The sequence below is a fragment of the Zea mays genome, chromosome 1 (genome assembly GCF_902167145.1).
Source record: "Zea mays cultivar B73 chromosome 1, Zm-B73-REFERENCE-NAM-5.0, whole genome shotgun sequence".
NCBI lineage: Eukaryota > Viridiplantae > Streptophyta > Magnoliopsida > Poales > Poaceae > Zea > Zea mays.
In genome coordinates this window covers 92,006,191-92,030,743 of record NC_050096.1, presented here as the reverse complement: position 1 = coordinate 92,030,743, position 24,553 = coordinate 92,006,191, and the positions used below count along the sequence as shown (strand labels likewise).

Genomic DNA, 24,553 nt, shown 5'->3' with positions numbered 1-24,553 from the left:
CAACCACCAAAGGAGCCGTTGGTGGAGGCTGTTGTCGCATGGCGCACCGAACAGTCCGGTGCGCCAGCCACGTCACCCGACCGTTAGGGTTTGACCGTTGGAGCTTCTGTCTTCTGGGCCACCGGACAGTCCGGTGGTGCATCGAACAGGTCCTGTAGACTGTCCGGTGCACCGACTGGCGCGTGCTCTAACATCTGCACGCGCTGCCGCGCACTGTAGCGCATTTAATGTCCTCTGCAGACGACCGTTGGCGCGAAGTAGCCATTACTCCGCTGGCACACCAGACAGTCCGGTGAATTATAGCAGAGCGGCTCCGAGAATTCCCGAAGGTGAGCAGTTCGGAGTTGAGTTCCCTGGTGCACCGGACACTGTCCGGTGGCACACCGGCCAGTCCGGTGCGCCAGACCAGGGCACACTTTGGTTGTTTTTGCTCTCTTTGTTTGAACCCTTTCTTGGTCTTTTTATTGGTTTATTGTGAACCTTTGGCACCTGTAAAACTTATAGTCTAGAGCAAACTAGTTAGTTCATTTATTTGTGTTGGGCAATTCAACCACCAAAATCAATTAGGAAAAGGTGTAATCCTATTTCCCTTTCAATCTCCCCCTTTTTGGTGATTGATGCCAACACAAACCAAAGCAAATATAAAAGTGTAGAATTGAACTAGTTTGCATAATGTAAGTGCAAAGGTTGCTTGGAATGAAACCAATAATAATTATTTCTACTAGATATGCATGGACGGCTTTCTTCTAATTTAAAATTTTGGACCACGCTTGCACCACTCGTTTTGTTTTGCAAATGTTTTGGAAGTTCTTTTTCAAAGTCTTTTGCAAATAGTCAAAGGTATAAGAATAAGATTTTGAGAAGCATTTTCAAGATTTGAAATTTTCTTCCCCTGTTTCAAATGCTTTTCCTTTGACTAAACAAAACTCCCCCTTAATGAAATCCTCCTCTTAGTGTTCAAGAGGGTTTTAGATATTAATTTTGAAGAGGGTATACCAATTTGAAAAATCTATCAATAATAAGATACCAATTTGAACACACTACTTTAAATACAAATTGAAAGACTAAATTTTTGAAATTGGTGGTGGTGCGGTCCTTTTGCTTTGGGCTAATACTTTCTCCCCCTTTGGCATGAATCGCCAAAAACAGAGTCATTAGAGCCCTTCTAACTATTTTCTCCCCTTATGGTAAATAACATATGAGTGAAGATTATACTAAATTGGAGAGCGGTGCGGAGTGGCGGCGAAGGATGAATAATCGATGGAGTGGAGTGGAAACCTTGTTTTTGCCGAAGACTCCATTTCTCTTTCAATCTATGACTTAGCTTGAAATACACTTGAAAACCACATTAGTCATAGCAAAGAGAGAGATATGATCAAAGGTATATAAATGAGCTATGTAGTATCAATCAAAATTTCTAGAATCAAGAATATTTAGCTCATGCCTAAGTTTGGTAAATGATTGCTCATCTAATGGCTTGGTAAAGATATCGGCTAATTGTTCTTTGGTGTTAACATATGCAATCTCGATATCCCCTTTTGTTGGTGATCCCTTAAAAAATGATATCGAATGGCTATGTGTTTAGTGCGACTATGCTCAACGGGATTATCCGCTATGCGGATTGCACTCTCATTATAACATAGAAGAGGAACTTTGGTTAATTTGTAACCATAGTCCCTGAGGGTTTATCTCATCCAAAGCAATTGCACGCAACAATGGCCTGCGGCAATATACTCGGCTTCAGCGGTAGAAAGAGCAACATAATTTTGCTTCTTTGAAGCCAAAGACACCAGAGATCTTCCCAAGAACTGGCAAGTCTCTGATGTGCTCTTTCTATTAATTTTACACCCTGCCCAATCAACATCAGAATAACCAATTAAATCAAATGTGGATCCCCTGGGGTACCAAAAGGCCAAACTTAGGAGTATAAACTAAATATCTCAAGATTCGTTTCACGGCCCTAAGGTGAACTTCCTTAGGATCGGCTTAGAATCTTGCACACATGCATACAGAAAGCATAATATCCGGTCAAGAAGCACATAAATAGAGTAAAGAACCTATCATCGACTGGTATACCTTTTGATCTACGGATTTACCTCCCGTGTCGAGGTCGAGATGCCCATTGGTTCCCATGGGTGTCTTGATGGGCTTGGCATCCTTCATCCCAAACTTGGTGAGTATGTCTTGAATGTATTTCGTTTGGCAAATGAAGGTGCCCTCTTGGAGTTGCTTTACTTGAAATCCTAGAAAATACTTCAACTCCCCCATCATAGACATCTCGAATTTTTGAGTCATGATCCTACTAAATTCTTCACATGTAGATTCGTTAGTAGACCCAAATATGATATCATCAACATAAATTTGGCATACAAACAAATCATTTGAAAGTGTTTTAGTAAAGAGAGTAGGATCGACTTTTCCGACTTTGAAGCCGTTAGCTATAAGAAAATCTCTTAGGCATTCATACCATGCTCTTGGGGCTTGCTTGAGCCCATAAAGCGCCTTAGAGAGTTTATAAACATGGTTAGGGTACTCACTATCTTCAAAGCCGGGAGGTTGCTCAACATAGACCTCCTCCTTGATTGGTCCATTGAGGAAGGCACTCTTCACATCCATTTGATAAAGCTTGAAGCCATGGTAAGTAGCATAGGCAAGTAGTATGCGAATTGATTCAAGCCTAGCTACGGGTGCATAGGTTTCACCGAAATCCAAACCTTCGACTTGTGAATATCCCTTGGCCACAAGTCGGGCTTTGTTCCTTGTCACCACACCATGCTCATCTTGCTTGTTGCGGAAGACCCACTTGGTTCCTACAACATTTTGATTAGGACGTGGAACTAAATGCCATACCTCATTCCTCGTGAAGTTGTTGAGCTCCTCTTGCATTGCCATCACCCAATCCGAATCTTGAAGTGCTTCCTCTACCTTGTGTGGGTCAATAGAGGAAACAAAAGAGTAATGTTCACAAAAATGAGCAACACGAGATCGAGTGGTTACCCCCTTATGAATATCGCCGAGGATGGTGTTCACGGGGTGATCTCGTTGGATTGCTTGGTGGACTCTTGGGTGTGGCGGTCTTGGACCCTCATCATCTTCCTTGTCTTGGTCATTAGCATCTCCCCCTTGATTATTGTCCTCCTCTTGATCTTCATTATCATCATCTTGAGCTGGTGGAGATGCTTGCATTGAGGAAGATGGTTGATCTTGTGCTTGTGGAGGCTCTTCGGATTCCTTAGGACACACATCCCCAATGGACATGTTCCTTAGCGCGATGCACGGAGCCTCTTCATCATCTAGCTCATCAAGATCAACTTGCTCTACTTGAGAGCCGTTAGTCTCATCAAACACAATGTCACAAGAAACTTCAACTATTCCAATGGACTTGTTAAAGACTCTATATGCCCTTGTGTTTGAATCATATCCTAGTAAAAAGCCTTCTACAGCCTTAGGAGCAAATTTAGATTTTCTACCTCTTTTAACAAGAATAAAACATTTGCTACCAAAGACTCTAAAATATGAAACATTGGGCTTTTTATCGGTTAGGAGTTCATATGATGTCTTTTTGAGGATTCGGTGAAGATATAACCGGTTGATGGCGTAGCAAGCGGTGTTGACCACTTCCGCCCAAAATCGGTCCGAAGTCTTGTACTCATCAAGCATGGTTCTTGCCATGTCCAATAGAGTTCTATTCTTCCTCTCCACTACACCATTTTGTTGTGGCGTGTAGGGAGAAGAGAACTCATGCTTGATGCCCTCCTCCTCAAGAAAGCTTTCGATTTATGAGTTCTTGAACTCCGTCCTGTTGTCGCTTCTGATCTTTTTGATCCTTAAGCCGAACTCATTTTGAGCCCGTCTCAAGAATCCCTTTAATGTTTCTTGGGTTTGTGTTTTTTCCTGCAAAAAAGAACACCCAAGTGAAGCAAGAATAATCATCCACAATTACAAGACAATACTTACTTCCGCCGATGCTTCTGTAAGCTATCGGGCCGAATAGGTCCATGTGGAGTAGTTCAAGCGGCCTGTCGGTCGTCATGATGTTCTTGTGTGGATGAGGAACACCAACTTGCTTTCCTGCTTGACATGCGCTACAAACCCTGTCTTTCTCAAAATGAACATTGGTTAGTCCCAAAATGTGCTCTCCCTTTAGAAGCTTATGAAGATTCTTCATCCCAACATGGGCTAGTCGGCGGTGCCAGAGCCAACCCATGTTAGTCTTAACAATTAAGCAAGTGTCGAGTTCAGCTCTATCAAAATCTACTAAGTATAGTTGACCCTCTAACACTCCCTTAAATGCTACTGAATCATCACTTCTTTTAAAGACAGTAACACCTATATCTGTAAAAAGACAGTTGTAGCCCATTTTGCATAATTGAGAAACAGAAAGCAAATTGTAATCTAAAGAATCTACAAGAAAAACATTGGAAATAGAATGGTCAGGAGATATAGCAATTTTACCCAACCCTTTGACCAAACCTTGATTTCCATCCCCGAATGTGATAGCTCTTTGGGGATCATGGTTTTTCTCGTAGGAGGAGAACATCTTCTTCTCCCTGTCATGTGGTTTGTGCACCCGCTATCGATGATCCAACTTGAGCCCCCGGATGCATAAACCTACAAAACAAGTTTAGGTCTTGTTCTTAGGTACCCAAACGGTCTTGGGTCCTTTGACATTAGAAACAAGCACCTTGGGTACCCAAACACAAGTATTTGACTCCTTGTGTTTGCCCCCAACATATTTGGCAACTAGTTTGCCTGATTTGTTAGTAAGCACATAAGATGCATCAAAAGTCTTGAATGAAATGTTATGATCATTTGATGCAATAGGAGTTCTCTTCTTAGGCAAATTAGCACGGGTTGATTGCCTAGAACTAGATGCCTCACTCTTATACATAAAAGCATGATTAGAGTCAGAGTGAGACTTCCTAGAGTGAATTCTCCTAATTTTGTGCTCGGGATAAGCGGCAGGGTATAAAATGTAACCCTCGTTATCCTGAGGCATGGGAGCTTTGCCCTTAACAAAGTTGGACAATCTTCTAGGAGGGACATTAAGTTTGACATTGCCTCCCTGTTGGAAGCCAATGCCATCCTTAATGCCAGGGCGTCTCCCACTATAGAGCATACTACGAGCGAATTTAAATTTTTCGTTTTCTAACTCATGCTCGGCAATCTTAGCATCTAATTTTGCTATATTATCATTTTGTTGTTTAATCATAGCAATGTGATCATGAATACCATCAATGTTAATATCTCTACATCTAGTGCAAATAATAACATGCTCATTGGTAGATGTAGACGGTTTACAAGAATTTAGTTCAACAATCTTAGCATGTAACATGGCATTTTCATCTCTAAGATTGGAAATGGAAACATTGCAAACATTTAAATCTTTAGCCTTAGCAATCAATTTTTCATTCTCAATTTTAAGGCTAGAGAGTGATGCATTTAACTTGTCAATCTTGGTAATTAAACTAGCATTATCATTCCTAAGACTAACAAGAGAATCATCACAAACATTTAAATTCTCAACCTTAGCAATTAATTTAGCTTTCTCATTTCTAAGGTTGGAAATAACATCATGGCAAGTGCTTAGCTCACTAGTTAATTTTTCACATTTTTCTACCTCTAGAGCATAAGCATTTTTAACCTTAACATGCTTTTTATTTTCTTTAATTAGGAAGTCCTCTTGACTATCTAAGAGTTCATCCTTATCATGAATACCGCTAATTAATTCATTTAATTTCTCCTTTTGTTGCATGTTTATGTTGGCAAATAGGGTGAGCAAATTATCCTCATCATCACTAGAATTATCCTCATCACTAGAAGTTGCATACTTAGTGGAGGATTTTGATTTTACCTTCTTCCTTTTGCTGTGCTTTGCCATGAGGCACTTGTGGCCGACATTGGGGAAGAGAAGCCCTTTGGTGACGGCGATGTTTGCGGCGTCCTCATCGGAGGAGGAGTCGGTGGAGCTCTCGTCGGAGTCCCACTCTCGGCAAACATGGGCATCGCCGCCCTTCTTCTTGTAATATCTCTTCTTTTCTCTTCTCTTTCCCTTCTTGTCGTCGCCCCTGTCACTATCACTTGATAATGGACATTTTGCAATAAAATGACAGGGCTTACCACACTTGTAGCAAACTTTCTTGGAGCGGGGCTTGTAGTCCTTCCCCCTCCTTTGCTTGAGGATTTGGCGGAAGCTCTTGATGATGAGCGCCATCTCCTCATTGTCGAGCTTGGAGGCGTCGATGGGGACTCTACTTGGTGTAGAGTCTTCTTTCTTCTCCTCCGTTGCCTTGAATTCCATGGGTTGCACATCGGGTGTGGAGGAGGCGCCTTGCTCGATGATTTTCTTGGAGCCTTTGATCATCAATTCAAAGCTCACGAATTTTCCTATCACTTCCTCGGGAGACATTAGCTTGTATCTAGGATCACCACGAATTAATTGAACTTGAGTGGGATTAAGAAATACAAGTGATCTTAGAATAACCTTGACCATCTCATGGTCATCCCATTTGGTGCTCTCGAGGTTGCGCACTTGGTTTACCAAGGTCTTGAGCCGGTTGTACATCGCTTGTGGCTCCTCCCCTTGGTGAAGCATGAAGCGACCAAGCTCCCCCTCGATCGTCTCCCACTTGGTGATCTTGGTCACCTCGTCCCCTTCGTGCGTGGCCTTGAGCACGTCCCAAATTTCCTTTGCGCTCTTCAACCCTTGCACCTTATTATACTCCTCTCGACTTAGAGAGGCGAGGAGTATAGTAGTGGCTTGGGAGTTGAAGTGTTGGATTTGTTTGACCTCCTCCGAGTCGTAATCCTTGTCTCCCCTTTTTGGTACATGTGCTCCATACTCAACAATATCCCATATGCTTTTGTGGAGTGAGGTTAGGTGATGCCTCATTTTATCACTCCACATAGAATAATCTTCACCTTCAAGCATAGGTGGTTTGCCTAATGGAACGGAAAGTAATGGAGTGTGTTTTGAAATACGAGAATAGCGAAGGGGCATCTTACTATACTTCTTGCGCTCATGGCGCTTAGAAGTGGCGGATGCCGATTCCGAGCCGGAGGTTGAAGGTGACTGAGAGCACCAAGAGGGGGGGTGAATAGGTGATCCTGTAAAAACTTGAAACTTAATGCCACAAAACTTGATTAGGAGTTAGCACAATAAAGCCAAGTGGCTAGAGAGGCGTTCTTGCAAAACACAATAACCACAAGAAGATCAACACAGATAGGCACAGTGGTTTATCCCATGGTTCGGCCAAGTCCAACACTTGCCTACTCCACGTTGTGGCGTCCCAACGGACGAGGGTTGCACTCAACCCCTCTCAAGCGGTCCAAAGACCCACTTGAATACCATGGTGTTTTGCTTTGTTTCACTATATCCCGCTTGCGAGGAATCTCCACAACTTGGAGCCTCTCGCCCTTACAATTTGATGTTCACAAAGAAGCACAGAAGTAAGGATGGGATGAGCAACGCACACACGACACAAAATCAGAGCACAAACACGCACACAAGTCACAACTCGAGCTCACAACACAACCCGAAGAATTCTCTACTCAAATGGAGTTCTAGTTGCTATCACAAAGAATCAAATGCGCGGAATTGGAGTCTTGGTGCTTAGGAATGCTTAGAGAATGCTTGGTTTTCTCCTCCATGCGCCTAGGGGTCCCTTTTATAGCCCCAAGGCAGCTAGGAGCCGTTGAGAGCATTCCAGGAAGGCAATTCTTGCCTTCTATCGACTGGCGCACCGGACACTGTCCGGTGCGGATTTCTTTCCTATTTTGGCGCAGCAGACCGTTGGCGATTTGGAGCCGTTGGCACATCGGACACTGTCCGGTGCACACCGGACAGTCCGGTGCCCCCTTCAGACCGTTGAGCCGGCCACGCGTCACGCGCGGATTGCGCGGCCGACCGTTGGCTCACCGGACAGTCTGGTGCACACCGGACAGTCCGGTGAATTTTAGCCGTACGTCGCCGACGAAATCCCGAGAGCGGCCTTTACACCAGAGTCAGCCTGGCGCACCGGACACTGTCCGGTGCACCACCGGACAGTCCGGTGCACCCAGACTGAGCAGAGTCTTGGCTGCTCGAGCCAAGTCTTTTCAAATTGTCTTTTCTCTAACTCTAGCACTTAGACAAATATGTTAGTACACAAAAACCAATGTACTAAGTCTAGAATCATACCTTAGTATTGATTTGCACTTTGTCCACCCTTTGGCATATACTCATTCCCTTAATGTGTGTTGGGCACTTAATCACCAAAATCTTATAGAAATGGCCCAAGGGCACATTTCCCTTTCAATCTCCCCCTTTTTGGTGATTTATGCCAACACAATAAAAAGCAACTAAAAGAAGTGCAACATCAATGTAAATGAGAGCACAAATTTGTTTTGATTCAAATTTGGCATATTTGGATCATTCTTTGCCACCACTTGGTTTGTTTTTGCAAATCAAACCCAATTTCCTATCTCTAAGTCAAATTCACTTGTTGAGTCATAGAGAAATATATTCCAAGAGAAATTGATCACTGATTCAAAAACTCCCCCTATTTCCCATAATCAAACATTCCCATAATCAAACATTCTCCCCACAAGAGACCAACTTTTGACAAAAAGAGACAATAAGAATTTTGACAAATCAAAAAGTCCTAACTCTACTATTTTCAAAATTCTCAAGTGGTAGCTGATCAATTTGTTGCTTTGGCCCTTAATTTCTCCCCCTTTGGCATCAAGCACCAAAACGGGATCATTTTTGGCCTTGGAACCCCATTGCCTCACCAAAATCTTCAATTAAGAGTAAAAAGGCAATAAGAGCATGGAGATGAACTTGGAATAAGTTACCCTCTCATCGGAGTGCAGTGGAAGTCTTGCATGGTCCAAGTCCACCTTTTCCTTTTCAAAACCTCCTTTGAGACTAACTTAAGAAAAACTCAAGCACATGGTTAGTCTCAAAGGGTCAAGTTGTAGCACATCTCCCCCTAAATATGTGCATCACTCACACATGGACTTTTGAGGTCCGGGGAGTGTTTGTACAACTTGAACACCATAAATAAACAACAATATGCATAGAGGAACATGATCAAAGGCATAAAACACATGTATGCTATAAATCAATCCAAGTTCCGTGAATCTAAGACATTTAGCTCACTACGCAGCCTGCAAAAGGTCTTCTCATCTAGAGGCTTGGTAAAGATATCGGCTAGCTGGTTCTCGGTGCTAACATAAAACACTTCGATATCTCCCTTTTGCTGGTGATCTCTCAAAAAGTGATGCAGGATGTCTATGTGCTTTGTGCGGCTGTGTTCAACAGGATTATCCGCCATGCGGATAGCACTCTCATTATCACATAGGAGTGGGACTTTGCTCAGATTGTAGCCAAAGTCCCTAAGGGTTTGCCTCATCCAAAGTAGTTGCGCGCAACACTGTCCTGCGGCAACATACTCGGCCTCAGCGGTGGATAGGGCAACAGAAGTTTATTTCTTAGAACTCCACGACACCAAGGACCTTCCTAAGAATTGGCATGTCCCGATGTACTCTTCCTATCGACCTTACATCCACCATAGTCGAAGTCTGAATATCCAATCAAGTCAAAGGTAGACCCCTTTGGATACCAGATCCCGAAGCAAGGCGTAGCGACTAAATATCTCAGAATTCGCTTAACGGCCACTAAATGGCACTCTCTTGGATCGGATTGAAATCTAGCACACATGCATACGCTTAGCATAATATCCGGTCTACTAGCACATAAATAAAGTAAAGACCCTATCATAGACCGGTATGCCTTTTGATCAATGGACTTACCTCCTTTGTTGAGGTTGACATGTCCGTCGGTTCCCATTGGAGTCTTTGCGGGCTTGGCGTCCTTCACCCCAAACCGCTTTAGCAAGTCTTGCGTGTACTTTGTTTGGGAGATGAAAGTGTCGTCCTTGAGTTGCTTCACTTGAAACCCAAGGAAGTAGTTCAACTCGCCCATCATCGACATCTCAAACTTTTGAGTCATCACCCTGCTAAACTCTTCACAAGACTTTTGGTTAGTAGAGCCAAATATTATGTCATCAACATAAATTTGGCATACAAATAAGTCACCATCACATGTCTTAGTGAATAAAGTTGGATCGGCTTTCCCAACCTTGAAAGCATTAGCAATTCAAAAGTCTCTAAGGCATTCATACCATGCTCTTGGGGCTTGCTTAAGTCCATAGAGCGCCTTAGAGAGCTTACACACGTGGTCGGGGTACCGTTCGTCCTCAAAGCCAGGGGGTTGCTCTACGTACACCTCCTCCTTGATTGGCCCATTGAGGAAAGCGCTCTTCACATCCATTTGGAACAACCTGAAAGAATGGTGAGCGGCATAGGCTAACAATATGCGAATTGACTCTAGCCTTGCCACAGGAGCAAAAGTCTCCTCAAAGTCCAAACCTGCGACTTGGGCATAACCTTTTGCCACAAGTCTAGCCTTGTTCCTTGTCACCACTCCATGCTCGTCTTGTTTGTTGCGGAACACCCACTTGGTTCCCACAACGTTTTGCTTGGGACGCGGCACCAGTGTCCAAACTTCATTTCTCTTGAAATTGTTGAGCTCCTTCTGCATGGCCAACACCCATTCCGGATCTAGCAAGGCCTCTTCTACCCTGAAAGGCTCAATAGAAGAGACAAAAGAGTAATGCTCACAAAAATTAACTAATCTAGAGCGAGTAGTTACTCCCTTGCTAATATCACCCAAAATCTGGTCGACGGGATGATTCCTTTGAATCGTCGCTCGAACTTGAGTTTGAGGTGCCGGTGGTGCTTCTTCCTCCATTACATGATCATCTTGTGCTCCCCCTTGATCACACGTCTCCTCTTGATGAACCTGTTCATCGTCTTGAGTTGGGGAATGCACCATTGTTGAGGAAGAGGATTGATCTTGCTCCTTTTGTTCCTGTGGCCGCACATCTCCAATCGCCATGGTGCGTATTGCGGCTGTTGGAACATCTTCTTCATCTATATCATCAAGATCAACAACTTGCTCTCTTGGAGAGCCATTAGTCTCATCAAATACAACGTCGCTAGAGACTTCAACCAAACCCGATGATTTGTTGAAGACCCTATACGCCTTTGTATTTGAGTCATAACCTAACAAAAACCCTTCTACAGCTTTGGGAGCAAACTTAGAATTTCTACCTTTCTTCACTAGAATGTAGCATTTACTTCCAAATACACGAAAGTATGAAACGTTGGGTTTGTTACCGGTTAGAAGCTCATACAAAGTCTTCTTGAGGAGGCGATGAAGGTAGACCCGGTTTATGGCGTGGCAAGCCGTGTTCACGGCTTCCGACCAAAACCACTCGGGCGTCTTAAACTCTCCAAGCATCGTCCTTGCCATGTCTATGAGCGTCCTATTCTTCCTCTCTACCACACCATTTTGCTATGGTGTGTAGGGAGCGGAGAACTCGTGCTTGATTCCTTCCTCCTCAAGGTGCTCCTCCACTTGAAGATTCTTGAACTCAGACCCGTTGTCGCTCCTTATCTTTTTCACCTTGAGCTCAAACTCATTTTGAGCTCTCCTTAGGAAGCGCTTGAGGGTCCCTTGGGTTTCTGTTTTATCCTGCAAAAAGAATACCCAAGTGAAGCGGGAAAAGTCATCAATGATAACAAGACCATACTTACTTCCTCTTATGCTTAGATAGGCGACGGGTCTGAAGAGGTCCATATGAAGCAACTCCAAAGGTCTTGATGTGGTCATCACATTTTTGGTATGATGAGAGCTTCCCACCTGTTTACCTGCTTGACAAGCTGCACAAGGTCTATCTTTTTCGAAGGTTACATTTGTTAGACCTATCACATGTTCTCCCTTTAGAAGTTTGTGAAGGTTCTTCATCCCCACATGTGCTAAACGGTGATGCCACAACCAGCCCATGCTAGTCTTAGCAATTAAGCATGCATCTAGACCGGCCTCCTCTTTTGCAAAATCAACTAAGTAGAGTTTGTCGTCTAATACACCCTTAAAGGCTAATGAACCATCACTCCTTCTAAAGACAGACACATCTACATTTGTGAATAAACAATTATATCTCATATTACATAATTGACTAACGGACAACAGATTATCCCGAGCGATTCAACTAAAAACACATTAGAGATAGAATGCTTGGAAGAAATAGCTATTTTTCCTAGTCCTATAACCTTGCCTTGATTCCCGTCACCGAATATGATTGGGTCTTGGGAATCTTTGTTCTTGACGTAGGAGGTGAACATCTTCTTCTCCCCCGTCATGTGGTTTGTGCATCCGCTGTCGATAATCCAGCTTGATCCCCCGGATGCATAAACCTGCAAGGCAAATTAGGCTTGGGTCTTAGGTACCCAACTCTTGTTGGGTCCTACAAGGTTAGTAACAATAGCCTTAGGGACCCAAATGCAAGCTTTATCTCCCTTGCATTTTGCCCCTAATTTTCTAGCAACCACTTGCTTGTCCTTTCTACAAATAGCAAAGGAAGCATTGCAAGCATGATAAATTGTAGAAGGTTCATTATCTACTTTTCTAGGAACATGAACAATATTTCTTCTAGGCATAACATTTTTGTTAGCCAAATTTCTATCATGCATAATGGAAGAACTTGAAGCAAACATGACATTTGAATCATAAGCATTACAACTCCTATCATAATGAATATTTCTAGAATATCTCTTATCACCATAAATGAAAGCATGATTCTTTTTACTACTATTAGTCATAGGAGCCTTCCCTTTCTCCTTTGCGGGAATGGGAGCCTTATGACTTGTTAAGTTCTTGGCTTCTCTCTTAAAGCCAAGCCCATCCTTAATTGAGGGGTGTCTACCAATGGTGTAGGCATCCCTTGCAAATTTTAGTTTATCAAATTCATTTTTGCTAGTCTTAAGTTGGGCATTAAGACTAGCCACTTCATCATTTAACTTTGCAATAGAAACTAGGTGTTCACTACAAGCATCAACATTAAAATCTTTACACCTATTGCAAATCACAACATGTTCTACACAAGAGTTAGATCTATTTGCTACTTCTAGTTTAGAATTTAAATCATCATTAACACTTTTTAAACTAGAAATGGTCTCATGGCAAGTAGATAGTTCACAAGAAAGCATTTCATTCCTTTTAACTTCTAAAGCAATAGATTTTTGTGCCTCTACAAATTTATCATGTTCTTCATACAAAAGATCCTCTTGCTTTTCTAACAATCTATTCTTATCATTCAAAGCATCAATCAATTCATTGATCTTATCGATTTTAGTTCTTTCTAAGCCCTTGAACAAACTAGCGTAGTCTATTTCATCATCGCTAGATTCATCATCACTAGAAGAAGCATAAGTAGACTTTTGAGTGTTTACATTCTTCTCCTTTGCCATGAGGCAGGTGTGATGTTCGTTGGGGAAGAGGAACAATTTGTTGAAGGCCGAGGCGGATAGTCCTTCGTTGTCAGAGTCGGACGACGAACAATCCGAGTCCCACTCCTTGCCAAGGTGTGCCTCGCCCTTAGCCTTCTTGTAAGCCTTCTTCTTTTCCCTCTTCTTCTCTTGTTCCTGGTCACTATCATTATCGGTACAATTAGCGATAAAATGACCAATCTTACCACACTTGAAGCAGGAGCGCTTTCCCTTCGTCTTGCTTTTGTTGGGATGCTCCTTGCGACCTTTAAGTGTCGTCTTGAATCGCTTGATGATGAGGGCCATTTCTTCCTCATTGAGCCCCGCCGCCTCAACTTGTGCCACCTTGCTAGGTAGCGCCTCCTTGCTATTTGTTGCCTTGAGAGCAATGGCTTGAGGCTCATGAATTGGACCATTCAACGCCTCATCGACGTATCTTGCCTCCTTGATCATCATCCGCCCGCTTACGAACTTTCCAAGTATTTCTTCGGGCGACATCTTGGTGTACCTGGGATTCTCACGAATATTGTTTACCAAATGTGGATCAAGGACAGTGAAAGACCTTAGCATCAGGCGGACGACGTCGTGGTCCGTCCATCGTGTGCTTCCATAGCTCCTTATTTTGTTGACGAGGGTCTTGAGCCGGTTGTACGTTTGGGTTGGCTCCTCTCCCCTGATCATTGCGAATCTCCCAAGTTCGCCCTCCACCAACTCCATCTTGGTGAGCATGGTGACGTCATTTCCCTCATGAGAGATCCTAAGGGTGTCCCAAATCTGCTTGGCGTTATCCAAGCCGCTCACCTTATGGTATTCATCCCTGCACAAAGAGGCTAACAACACAGTAGTAGCTTGTGCATTTTTATGAATTTGTTCATTAATAAACAAGGGACTATCCGTGCTATCAAATTGCATTCCATTTTCTACTATCTCCCATATACTTGGATGGAGAGAGAACAAGTGACTACGCATTTTGTGACTCCAAAATCCGTAGTCCTCTCCATCAAAGTGAGGAGGTTTACCAAGGGGAATGGAAAGCAAATGAGTATTTGAACTTTGCGGAATATGAGAGTAATCAAAAGAAAAGTTTGAATTGACCGTTTTCTTTTTCTCGTAGTCGTCGTCGTCCTTTTGGGAAGAGGAAGATTCGTCGCTGTCGTAGTAGACTATCTTCTTGATGCGCCTCTTCTTCTTCCCGTCTTTCTTCTTGTGACTTGAGCCCTAGTCAGTGGGCTTGTCATCTTTTGGCTCATTGAAGAAGGACTCCTTCTCATTATCATTGACCACCATCCCCTTGCCCTTAGGATCCATCTCTTCGGGCGATTATTCCCTTACGTGAAGAGAACGGCTCCGATACCAATTGAGAGCACCTAGAGGGGGGAATAGGTGATCCTGTAAAAACTTGAAACTTAATGCCACAAAACTTGATTAGGAGTTAGCACAATAAAGCCAAGTGGCTAGAGAGGTGTTCTTGCAAAACACAATAACCACAAGAAGATCAACACAGATAGGCACATTGGTTTATCCCGTGGTTCAGCCAAGTCCAACACTTGCCTACTCCACGTTGTGGCGTCCCAACGGATGAGGGTTGCACTCAACCCCTCTCAAGCGGTCCAAAGACCCACTTGAATACCATGGTGTTTTGCTTTGTTTCACTATATCCCGCTTGTGAGGAATCTCCACAACTTGGAGCCTCTCGCCCTTACAATTTAATGTTCACAAAGAAGCACAGAAGTAAGGATGGGATGAGCAACGCACACACGACACAAAATCAGAGCACAAACACGCACACAAGTCACAACTCGAGCTCACAACACAACCCGAAGAGTTCTCTACTCAAATGGAGCTCTAGTTGCTATCACAAAGAATCAAATGCACAGAATTGGAGTCTTGGTGCTTAGGAATGCTTAGAGAATGCTTGGTTTTCTCCTCCATGCGCCTAGGGGTCCCTTTTATAGCCCCAAGGCAGCTAGGAGACGTTGAGAGCATTCCAGGAAGGCAATTGCACCGGACTGTCCGGTGCGGATTTCTTTCCTATTTTGGCGCAGCCGACCGTTGGCGATTTGGAGCCGTTGGCGCACCGAACACTGTCCGGTGCACACCTGACAGTCCGGTGCCCCCTTCAGACCGTTGAGCCGGCCACGCGTCACGCGCGGATTGCGCGGCCGACCGTTGGCTCACCGGACAGTCCGGTGCACATCGGACAGTCCGGTGCACACCGGACAGTCCGGTGAATTTTAGCCGTACGCCGCCGACGAAATCCCGAGAGCGGCCTTTACACCAGAGTCAGCCTGGCGCACCGGACACTGTCCGGTGCACCACCGGACAGTCCGGTGCACCCAGACTGAGCAGAGTCTTGGCTGCTCGAGCCAAGTCTTTTCAAATTGTCTTTTCTCTAACTCTAGCACTTAGACAAATATGTTAGTACACAAAAACCAATATACTAAGTCTAGAATCATACCTTAGTATTGATTTGCACTTTGTCCACCCTTTGGCATATACTCATTCCCTTAATGTGTGTTGGGCACTTAATCACCAAAATCTTATAGAAATGGCCCAAGGGCACATTTCCCTTTCAGTGACGAAGAGTCGGTCTCGTAGTAGACAACCTTCTTCATCTTCTTCTTCTTGTCACCTTTTCGTTGGGATTTGATGGAGGAAGAGGATTCCTCCTGGTGCTTGTGGGCGGACTCCCTTGAGTGCGTTCTCCCCGAACTTGCGGACTTGTCGCCGGTCCCGATCTCCCTATTAGTGGATGCTCACGACATCACTTCGAGCGGTTAGGCTCTAATGAAGTACCGCCTCTGATACCAATTGAAAGTCTCCTAGAGGGGGGTGAATAGGGCGAATCTCAAATTTACAAACTTTAAGCACAACTACAAGCCGGGTTAGCGTTAGAACTAAATGCGAGTCTGAAAGAGAGGGTGAAAACAAATCACAAGCGAATAAGAACGGATGACACAGTGATTTGTTTTACCGAGGTTCGGTTCTTGCAAACCTACTCCCCGTTGAGGTGGTCACAAAGACCGGGTCTCTTTCAACCCTTTCCCTCTCTCAAACGGTCACTTAGACCGAGTAAACTTCTCTTCTCAATCAACGGGACACTAAGTCCCCACAAGGACCACCACACAATTGGTGTCTCTTGCCTTGGTTACAATTGAGTTGAACACAAGAAAGAAGGAAGAAGAAAAGTAATCCAAGCGCAAGAGCTCAAGTGAACACAAGTCTCTCTCTCACGAGTCACTATTTGATTGGAATGATCTTTGGACTTGGGATAGGATTTGATCTCTTTGATTGTGTCTTGTATTGAATGTTATAGCTCTTGTAAGGTGTTTGAAGGTTGAAAACTTGGATGCTATGAATGGTGGGTGGTTGGGGGTATTTATAGCCCCAACCACCAAAGGAGCCGTTGGTGGAGGCTGTTGTCACATGGCGCACCGGACAGTCCGGTGCGCCAGCCACGTCACCCGACCGTTAGGGTTTGACCGATGGAGCTTCTGTCTTCTGGGCCACCAGACAGTCTGGTGGTGCACCGGACAGGTCCTGTAGACTGTCCGGTGCGCTGACTGGCGCGTGCTCTGACATCTGCGCGCGCTGCCGCGCACTATAGCGCATTTAATGTCCTCTGCAGACGATCGTTGGCGCGAAGTAGCCGTTGCTCCGCTGGCACACCGGACAGTCCGGTGCTACACCGGACAGTCCGGTGAATTATAGCGGAGCAGCTCCCAGAATTCCCGAAGGTGAGTAGTTCGGAGTTGAGTTCCCTGGTGCACCAGACATTGTCCGGTGGTGCACCGGACAGTCCGATGCGCCAGATCAGGGCAAACTTTGGTTGTCTTTTGCTCTCTTTGTTTGAACCCTTTCTTGGTCTTTTTATTGGTTTATTGTGAACCTTTGGCACCTGTAAAACTTATAGTCTAGAGCAAACTAGTTAGTTCATTTATTTGTGTTGGGCAATTCAACCACCAAAATTAATTAGGAAAATGTGTAAGCCTATTTCCCTTTCAGATGGCGGTGCAAGGAGTTGGTGGGCGTGGCCGAAGCTTCCCCTCCCCATTTGTACGCGTGGAGCTACGACTTCAAGGTTCGGTTGATGCCAGGGAATCTGGAGAAGTGGTTGTGGTCGCGGCGTTTTCGGGAGAACGGAGTCGAGCTTCACGTGAAACTCGCGCACGGCGTGCACGATGACCAATGGGCCCCACTAGCCAGTCGCGGAACGTGCGTCCATGCGCAGAGGGAGTAATCCTGACCACCGAGCCCCACACATCAGCGAGTGGAAGAAAGAGCACCAGACAGGTACCACCGAAGTGGCAGCGCAAAAGTGCAGGTGAGGAGTAGTCGCTGACGTCGCGACCCCACGTGTCGGCGCGCGAATCCCCCAGTTGGGCTGCGCGGTGAACGAAGGTGGGCCGAGCCTTTCACTTTGGGCCCAACACGCCTTTTCTCTTTTTTTTCTTTCTTTTTATTTTTTTCTTTTCTGCTTTCTTCACTTTTTATTTTTAAATCTTCAATTTGAATTCAGATTTTGTGGGAAATCTTGTACTCATATTGAGTGTTTAATTTGAACATGCCAATTTGGGAGGGATTCATTTATATATTTATTTTATACTTTGTAGTATTTTCCTTTAAATTGTTTTCCATTTCTCTAAATTGTACTCTAGATTATATCCTTAATTGTCCATTAATATTTTCTATTAATATTCCTAGTATTGAATGCACAATACAAAAAAACCAACATGATGCACAAATCATTTTAGGTGTTATTAGTTACTTATTTGCTTTTAAATGTGGTATTCACATGTGTTAATAAGTAGAGGCAACACATATAGAGGAAATCTTCTCTATTTTCATTATTTACACTTCTGGGTGTTACAAGTGACGTTTGATAACTGAAACCGTATGTAGAAATTAAACCTCACCGCAAGCTTTGAACTTTTTACTGTTGTGTTTTGTGGCTTCAGAGTGGTGCCCTTAGACCGTCTTCAACAGTTCACTCATATGGTCATCTAAAACACCATTTTTTTTTGCACTGTAGATTGCGCTGTTCGCTGGGTGGAGTTTGAATATGGGGACGTGGAAGGGTAAGCTGCTGGAGATAGGCTTAGGAGGTGAACCATTGGTTGTGTAGGGAAGGGAGGTTGGTGCTCATATAATCAAAGAGTCGTCAGTGTTTTTATAGAGCATGGTTTTCTTTTGCGCGCATATAATCAATAAGACCATATAGAGAATTCATATCATGGGAGAACAGTTTAAACCCACTGCTGCTCTGTGAACCAATGGGTGAGCAGGGAACGGAGGTTGGTGCTCAAAGTTCGGATAAGATACGATAATGTTACTGCAACATGTATGCTCCTATATGTATATATATATACACCAGACATTGTGTGACACGCTGACACTACCTAACCAGGGATGAATGATGAGGACACGAGGTGAGGTGAGAGTGCGCAGAGAATTTAACGTCGAGTGGGGGGGCCCTGGCGGCTGGCGCTGCGGCTGAGGAATTGTATTGGCTGGCTGCGGTGGTAGTTAACCGCAGAGAAAAAGGTTGACGTCAAGGCAACGTGGAGTGTCTGCCCGCGTGCCCCTCGCTCCGGCAGGGCCTCTGCCTCTCTCTCTGGTCTCTGGCTCTGGCCTGGCCCTGGCCGGGGCCAGTCCCCCACCACTTCACGTTCACCTTTCCTTTTTCTTTTCACCGTTGCCCGGCCGGCCAGTCCAATACGACGTGCTCACCTCTCACCTCCTATCCTCTCCTTTCGGTTGCCCCACGGGCTCATGGCATAGCATTGTCCTGCACACGCTATCCGTCCACACACACATGGCGACATGTATGTGGGGCCGCCGTTGTAGGAAGCGCGCGGAGGAGGAGGAGTACAAGACATGAACAGTGCCTTGCTGCTTCCTCTCTTTCACCGCCGGCGACCCGGCCGGGCCGACTAGTGGTACGTCCCCGTCACCGTGCGTGGTAAACAAAAGCAACCCGCGCGCGGTGCATATATAGCTCCGTACCAGCGCGTGGCCACTTTTGTTGGCAGCGAGCGTACGTAATGGCCGTACCACCGCTAGCTGACTGGCTGGCGCGCTTCAAGCAAAACGGTGAAATCATTTTTCCCCCCTCTCTCATGATCTCATCGCTCGCTATCTGAGTCAGCAGCAGAACATGCATGCATGCATGCTGCCCCCCAGGCCCCAGCGGCAGCCTGGTCCGAGACGTGGACGCCCGTTTGGCCGTTCCATCCCTCTCGTGTAGTCGTACCACGTCCTTGTTGTCAGAAAGTTATCAGCTTGAAGCGCCATTTATGCATGTATATATGCTACTTGAAAAGCTGATCGATCTCCTATTTCCCTCCTCCCTTAATTAACAACTAGGTATATGCCCGTGCGTTGCTACGGAATCAATATGATGAAATACATTATATGAAAACACTAATTGTTGTTCTATTCTTTTGTTAGCATCGCTAAAAGTGGATGTTTACATACCTTAAAAGATACAGTATGACATAATTTGAATAGTATATGACACAAGATTCAATCATGTACTTGAGAATACTTATTGCACTATCCAGACTCCAGAGTCACATAATTTCTCACATACACACAAGTAACACACAGATATTGTGACACACCACAGGCAACAACCTAAACATCACTCTTCACTCAAGAATTGTAGCCATGTTGATCATCATAGTACTTGAACCACATCATGATCCCTCCATATTTCGCAGAGTTATTGATCAATGGAAGCACCTAAGACTTGATGTCATCAGCGAGTATAAAACCACTCCCAGCTGCCTGAGGCGAAGATAGGAGGCCAAGAAAGATCTGATTCACAGAAATTGATAGCCACTGCTTCCATGAATCAGCAACACCAGCTATTGTGATTTTTTGTTGGGTATTATAAATTAAATCACTTACGTGACTTATATCTTCGCACATTATTCAATCAGACCAGATAGGATAGCTGTGACAAGCCATATGTCATCCTTTGGCATTTCTAGACTTCCAATAAGAGTGACCCGAAAGGAAACATCATTCAAATAGATGAAGATAAAATAGAAGCAGCATGTTTAATAACGAAAGCATCAATGACATACCAAACCAATCACAACAGAAATTAGAAAGCTGAAACAAAGAACAACATCACAAGTTCACCCAAACCACAGGGTCACTTTTGGGTCAAACAATTAGCAAAGACCGAAGAGAGTGGGAGTCATATCATGAAGCAAAGAAAAATGGTGAAATGGTTTGGTGCAAAATATAACTACCATAGGACTGAAATATACTGCACAAGCTTTAAATTTCTATCATGATATATTATTTGGAGTACACTTGAACACAACAAATTCAATAATATAATCATGGGGCTACTGATAACAACTGAAATTAGGAATAATCACAATTGGAGGTTATACGCCAAACACACAAAAAAATCCATTCAGGAGCACACAGGGTTAAGTGTGAGACAGAGACACAAACCTCTCGACCACCGCCAATATCCATTTTCCCAACTTTGCTCCCACATGGCGTCACGCGCTTGACAGTAAAAAAACAGGAAGATTGTAAACATCGAACAATTCTTAATAATAAATATATAACATTGACCCTGAAAAATAGGAAACATCAGTGACTTCTATATGTACACAGACCACAACTTTTGCAAGAAACCAGCATCTAGTTAAACAACTGCAGAATGTTTCTAGCGAGCACACAAAATAGTTTAGACAAACAACGACTTAGGGGTAAAACATTACGCTTATGGACATCTACAAGTCTGTGAAGTGAGGCAAGCTATCTTCAAGGTTCTCTAAAACAGGTGTGGCATGGCATAAGGCTATGAGCTGGTTATTTGCACAACTGAACACAAAATCTATGAACACGCTAACAAAGTAACAATAGCATGCATCCAGAATATGAGCTTGAAGAACCTATGGTGTATGATTAACCACACATGCGAGCACTAAAAACTACTCTATATACAACCTAGCATCCAGAAAAGAAGTCTGAAAAAATCAAAATTCTGTTCATTGAAAAGAAATCACAAGACAGTTTCAAATCCTAAAGAGAACACACCTGGTGCGTAAAAGCTAAGCATTCTGTTGGCATGGTACCTGCATGATCAAGGTGCAATCAATATGAGTATCCTTGAGCATGGTACATTCTTGACTATTAATTGAGAATTTGGGAGATAAGCATCAGCCACATCCTTAATAGAAGTAAAACACTTCTTGTATATAAAGAGAGAAGCCAATGTTAATGCTTAGCACAAGTAGTGTCAAGTGTAAATGATTGTGTTCTATGTTAATTCATTCTTTAACAGTCCCTTGTCATCAAGGACATATATCTATAATATTACATTTCAAGACAATAGAAGCAGTGTCGTTGGGTGACCAAAGTAATTATACATCCAACACACTCATGATAGAAGAAATGCTATGGTGTAATCAGCATAAGTAAACAAGACAAATGGTTCAGCATGGAGAATGAGGATCTACATATTAACAACAGTTTATCTCGGCGTTATGAAATAGAAGAAAGTAGAAATCATGTTATAATTTATTTTTCTGGCTCAAGAGACCGATGGCTACACCAAGATAAAGAGAATTTGTGTTGACTCGGGTCAAATGAGTGAGAACACTTGGAAAAAACCAAATAAATTAAAATAGTTAACCAGCTAAAATGCCTTAGTAGATTCAGTCAAAGAGGAATCCAGAGTTTGTTTTATAAGAAATGTTCATTTCTAAAAATACCAAAGCATCAAGAAATCTTTAGAAACTAATAGATTGTTCATCAGGCACATGTTGATTTCCATGCAGAGACAGAAACTTACGCGATGACAAGGTTGGCAAGTCTCCTTAAGGCTGGCAAGTCTCCCTAAGCTCTACGACAACCCCGAGTTGCTCTAGAACACGCCAGCCATTAACATGGACACCAATGGAGCCACCATATACTCTCAGTCTTCGACTTCTCCAACACAAGGCTCGCAATTCCTTTCCTGCAGGATGTGAACCAATCAACAACAGAACATTTTTGTTGTTGACATGGCAGCAAAGTACTTCAGAAATCAAAATTGAACCTAAGGTTTGCCATCCTAATTTGTCTATTTCAGCAAGGTACTATAGGTGACAGGTGGTGGGCGCCTGCACGCCTATGCACAGGCATCTTATACGCACATATAGAAGCAACCATACATGCAACCCTGAGAAATGATTTCACATCGTTTGATAGCATCCCTTATTCTCTTTCTTTTGGCTAGAACTAATCCCAACCTAGAGCATAGCACAGACGCATACAAAGGCAATCAGCTTACCTCTCCTCCCAACGGAGTAGCCTCTGATCCTTCGCTTTGATGGAGATACAGTGGAAGGCCTGAAAACAAAAAAGGAGAGGTTAGGCGAGGAGGATCTGGCGACCGTCGCGGGGAAGGAACAAGGCAAGGATTGCGTAGATCTGGTCATTATATTCCAACATCCTCCATCGATTGACTGGCATACGACCAAAATCAACAAGTGGATCTCGCCAGAGAAAGATCTGGTGCGGTGCGTGTAGACTCACCTGAGATGACTCACCTGAGACGAAAGGGAGGAGGGAGGTCGCCGGAGGAGAACGATTCCTTGGCCAGAGGAGATTTTGTAGGCCCCTGTCCGCCCTGAGCCCATAGAGGCAGGCGAAGACCCCGAATACGGCGGCGGACAGCAAACAACAAAACGACTTCATTGTAGCAATGAACATATTCAACTGGAACCTACCGTTGCAAATTCAGCATAGCCATGGCTGAAACCTTTTAAGTAGAAAGGAGTAGCTTCTGATAGACACCAGACTATGAAGCCGAATGGAGACAAATTAGGATAAACAACAAAATATGAAGAGCTTAATGTATTCTTAGTTTAGAAGTGCTAAATAAATTAAGACAATGCCAAGCATGCATATACATGAGAGAGTAAAGATTAGAGGAGATATGACACTTGTGGTCTCGAGCTTATTCCAGTGATGCACCCTTGGACCATTCCCTTGATTAAAACTTAAATAATGCAAAACTTCATTTGCGTTCATATATATTAGGAAGTTGCTTGTGATTCATCCATGTTTTTTACCTGCTCAAAAGGCCCCAGTTTCTTTGATATGATGCTACTTATCTGTTGAAAAATAGCCAATAGAAAAAAGATCTGTTCACATGTCTCAGTGGACAAGAAAAAATAAAAGACTAAGAGCATCATTAACAAGAATTACTTACACAAGGTGTGACCAACATGCTTAATATTACACTGCTTGCGGCATGATATGGGACCTTAAAAAACAATGCACAACATGAAACTTAGAACAAACAATGCCAATCAAAATCTCATAGAAAAAAACACAATACTGACTTGCATACCCAGAACAACCATGAGATGATGTATAGGAATGCCTGCACATGGAAGACACAGACAATCAAATAGTTATAGTTAGGTGCACGTGTGCTGCTACAATTTCTATATATCACACAAATATATTTGTTCCCCCCAGAAATGTGCTTATGGCCTCAACTTAATTTAGCAAGCATAAGTGTTACTTAACAAGTGAGGCACATAAAATTTTGGTGTAGAATATCAAAGCATGAAAGGGAAAAGCAAAAACAGATTGGCATAATACCTTTCGTGTTATATAATTGTGACACCAGCTCATGTGCATCTGAGAGATGCCTGTGCCATGAGGAAAGGGGATTTGTATACTTCACATATGTGAGCATAAGTTATACTCTGAATGGAGTATTTTTCAGACAGATGAATAACATGTAGACAACCTCCATTTAGGCGTTCAACAACCAAATAAATGGTTGCATGTGAATATGAGCTACAGAGTGCAGACATAATCACTGAAAGCAAGTGTTCTCTGTACTATGTTTTTTTGCTATTGCCCAGTGAAGATCTACTAACAAGAGACCTATAGTAGACAACCTTTTTAGTTAAAATTCATGTCAATTTTTCTACAAGAATAGAGATTCTCTGTTTGCGGGCTACTCGTTTAGGAAGGCTAGCCTTTGCCTTGTTCATCAAATTTTTGGCCACTTCATCACTATTTTCATGTGTGCTGATGAAATTACTCATAACAAAAATAATAGGCATAATATGAGAGCACTTATAAAAATTTTAACAGAAATGGCCATAGTAAAATGCACAACACACACACTATCAAACATAGAAAC

At 43.5% G+C, this 24,553-nt stretch overlaps 2 pseudogenes across 2 annotated transcripts; both read right to left on the bottom strand.

Annotated features, from left to right (window-relative positions):
• Window positions 1-19,908: 19,908 nt before the first annotated feature.
• On the bottom strand, window positions 19,909-20,386 carry LOC103637651 (acidic endochitinase pseudogene; annotated as a pseudogene). Its single transcript, XR_558242.2, has 2 exons — window positions 20,287-20,386; window positions 19,909-20,193 (listed from the first exon to the last, which is right to left on the bottom strand). The product of XR_558242.2 is annotated as an acidic endochitinase pseudogene (transcript).
• A 455-nt stretch (window positions 20,387-20,841) lies between these two features.
• Window positions 20,842-23,273, bottom strand: LOC103637650 (LOC103647416-like pseudogene; annotated as a pseudogene). Its single transcript, XR_558241.2, has 5 exons — window positions 22,938-23,273; window positions 22,679-22,737; window positions 22,199-22,363; window positions 21,442-21,479; window positions 20,842-20,904 (listed from the first exon to the last, which is right to left on the bottom strand). The product of XR_558241.2 is annotated as a protein-like pseudogene (transcript).
• Window positions 23,274-24,553: the final 1,280 nt, after the last annotated feature.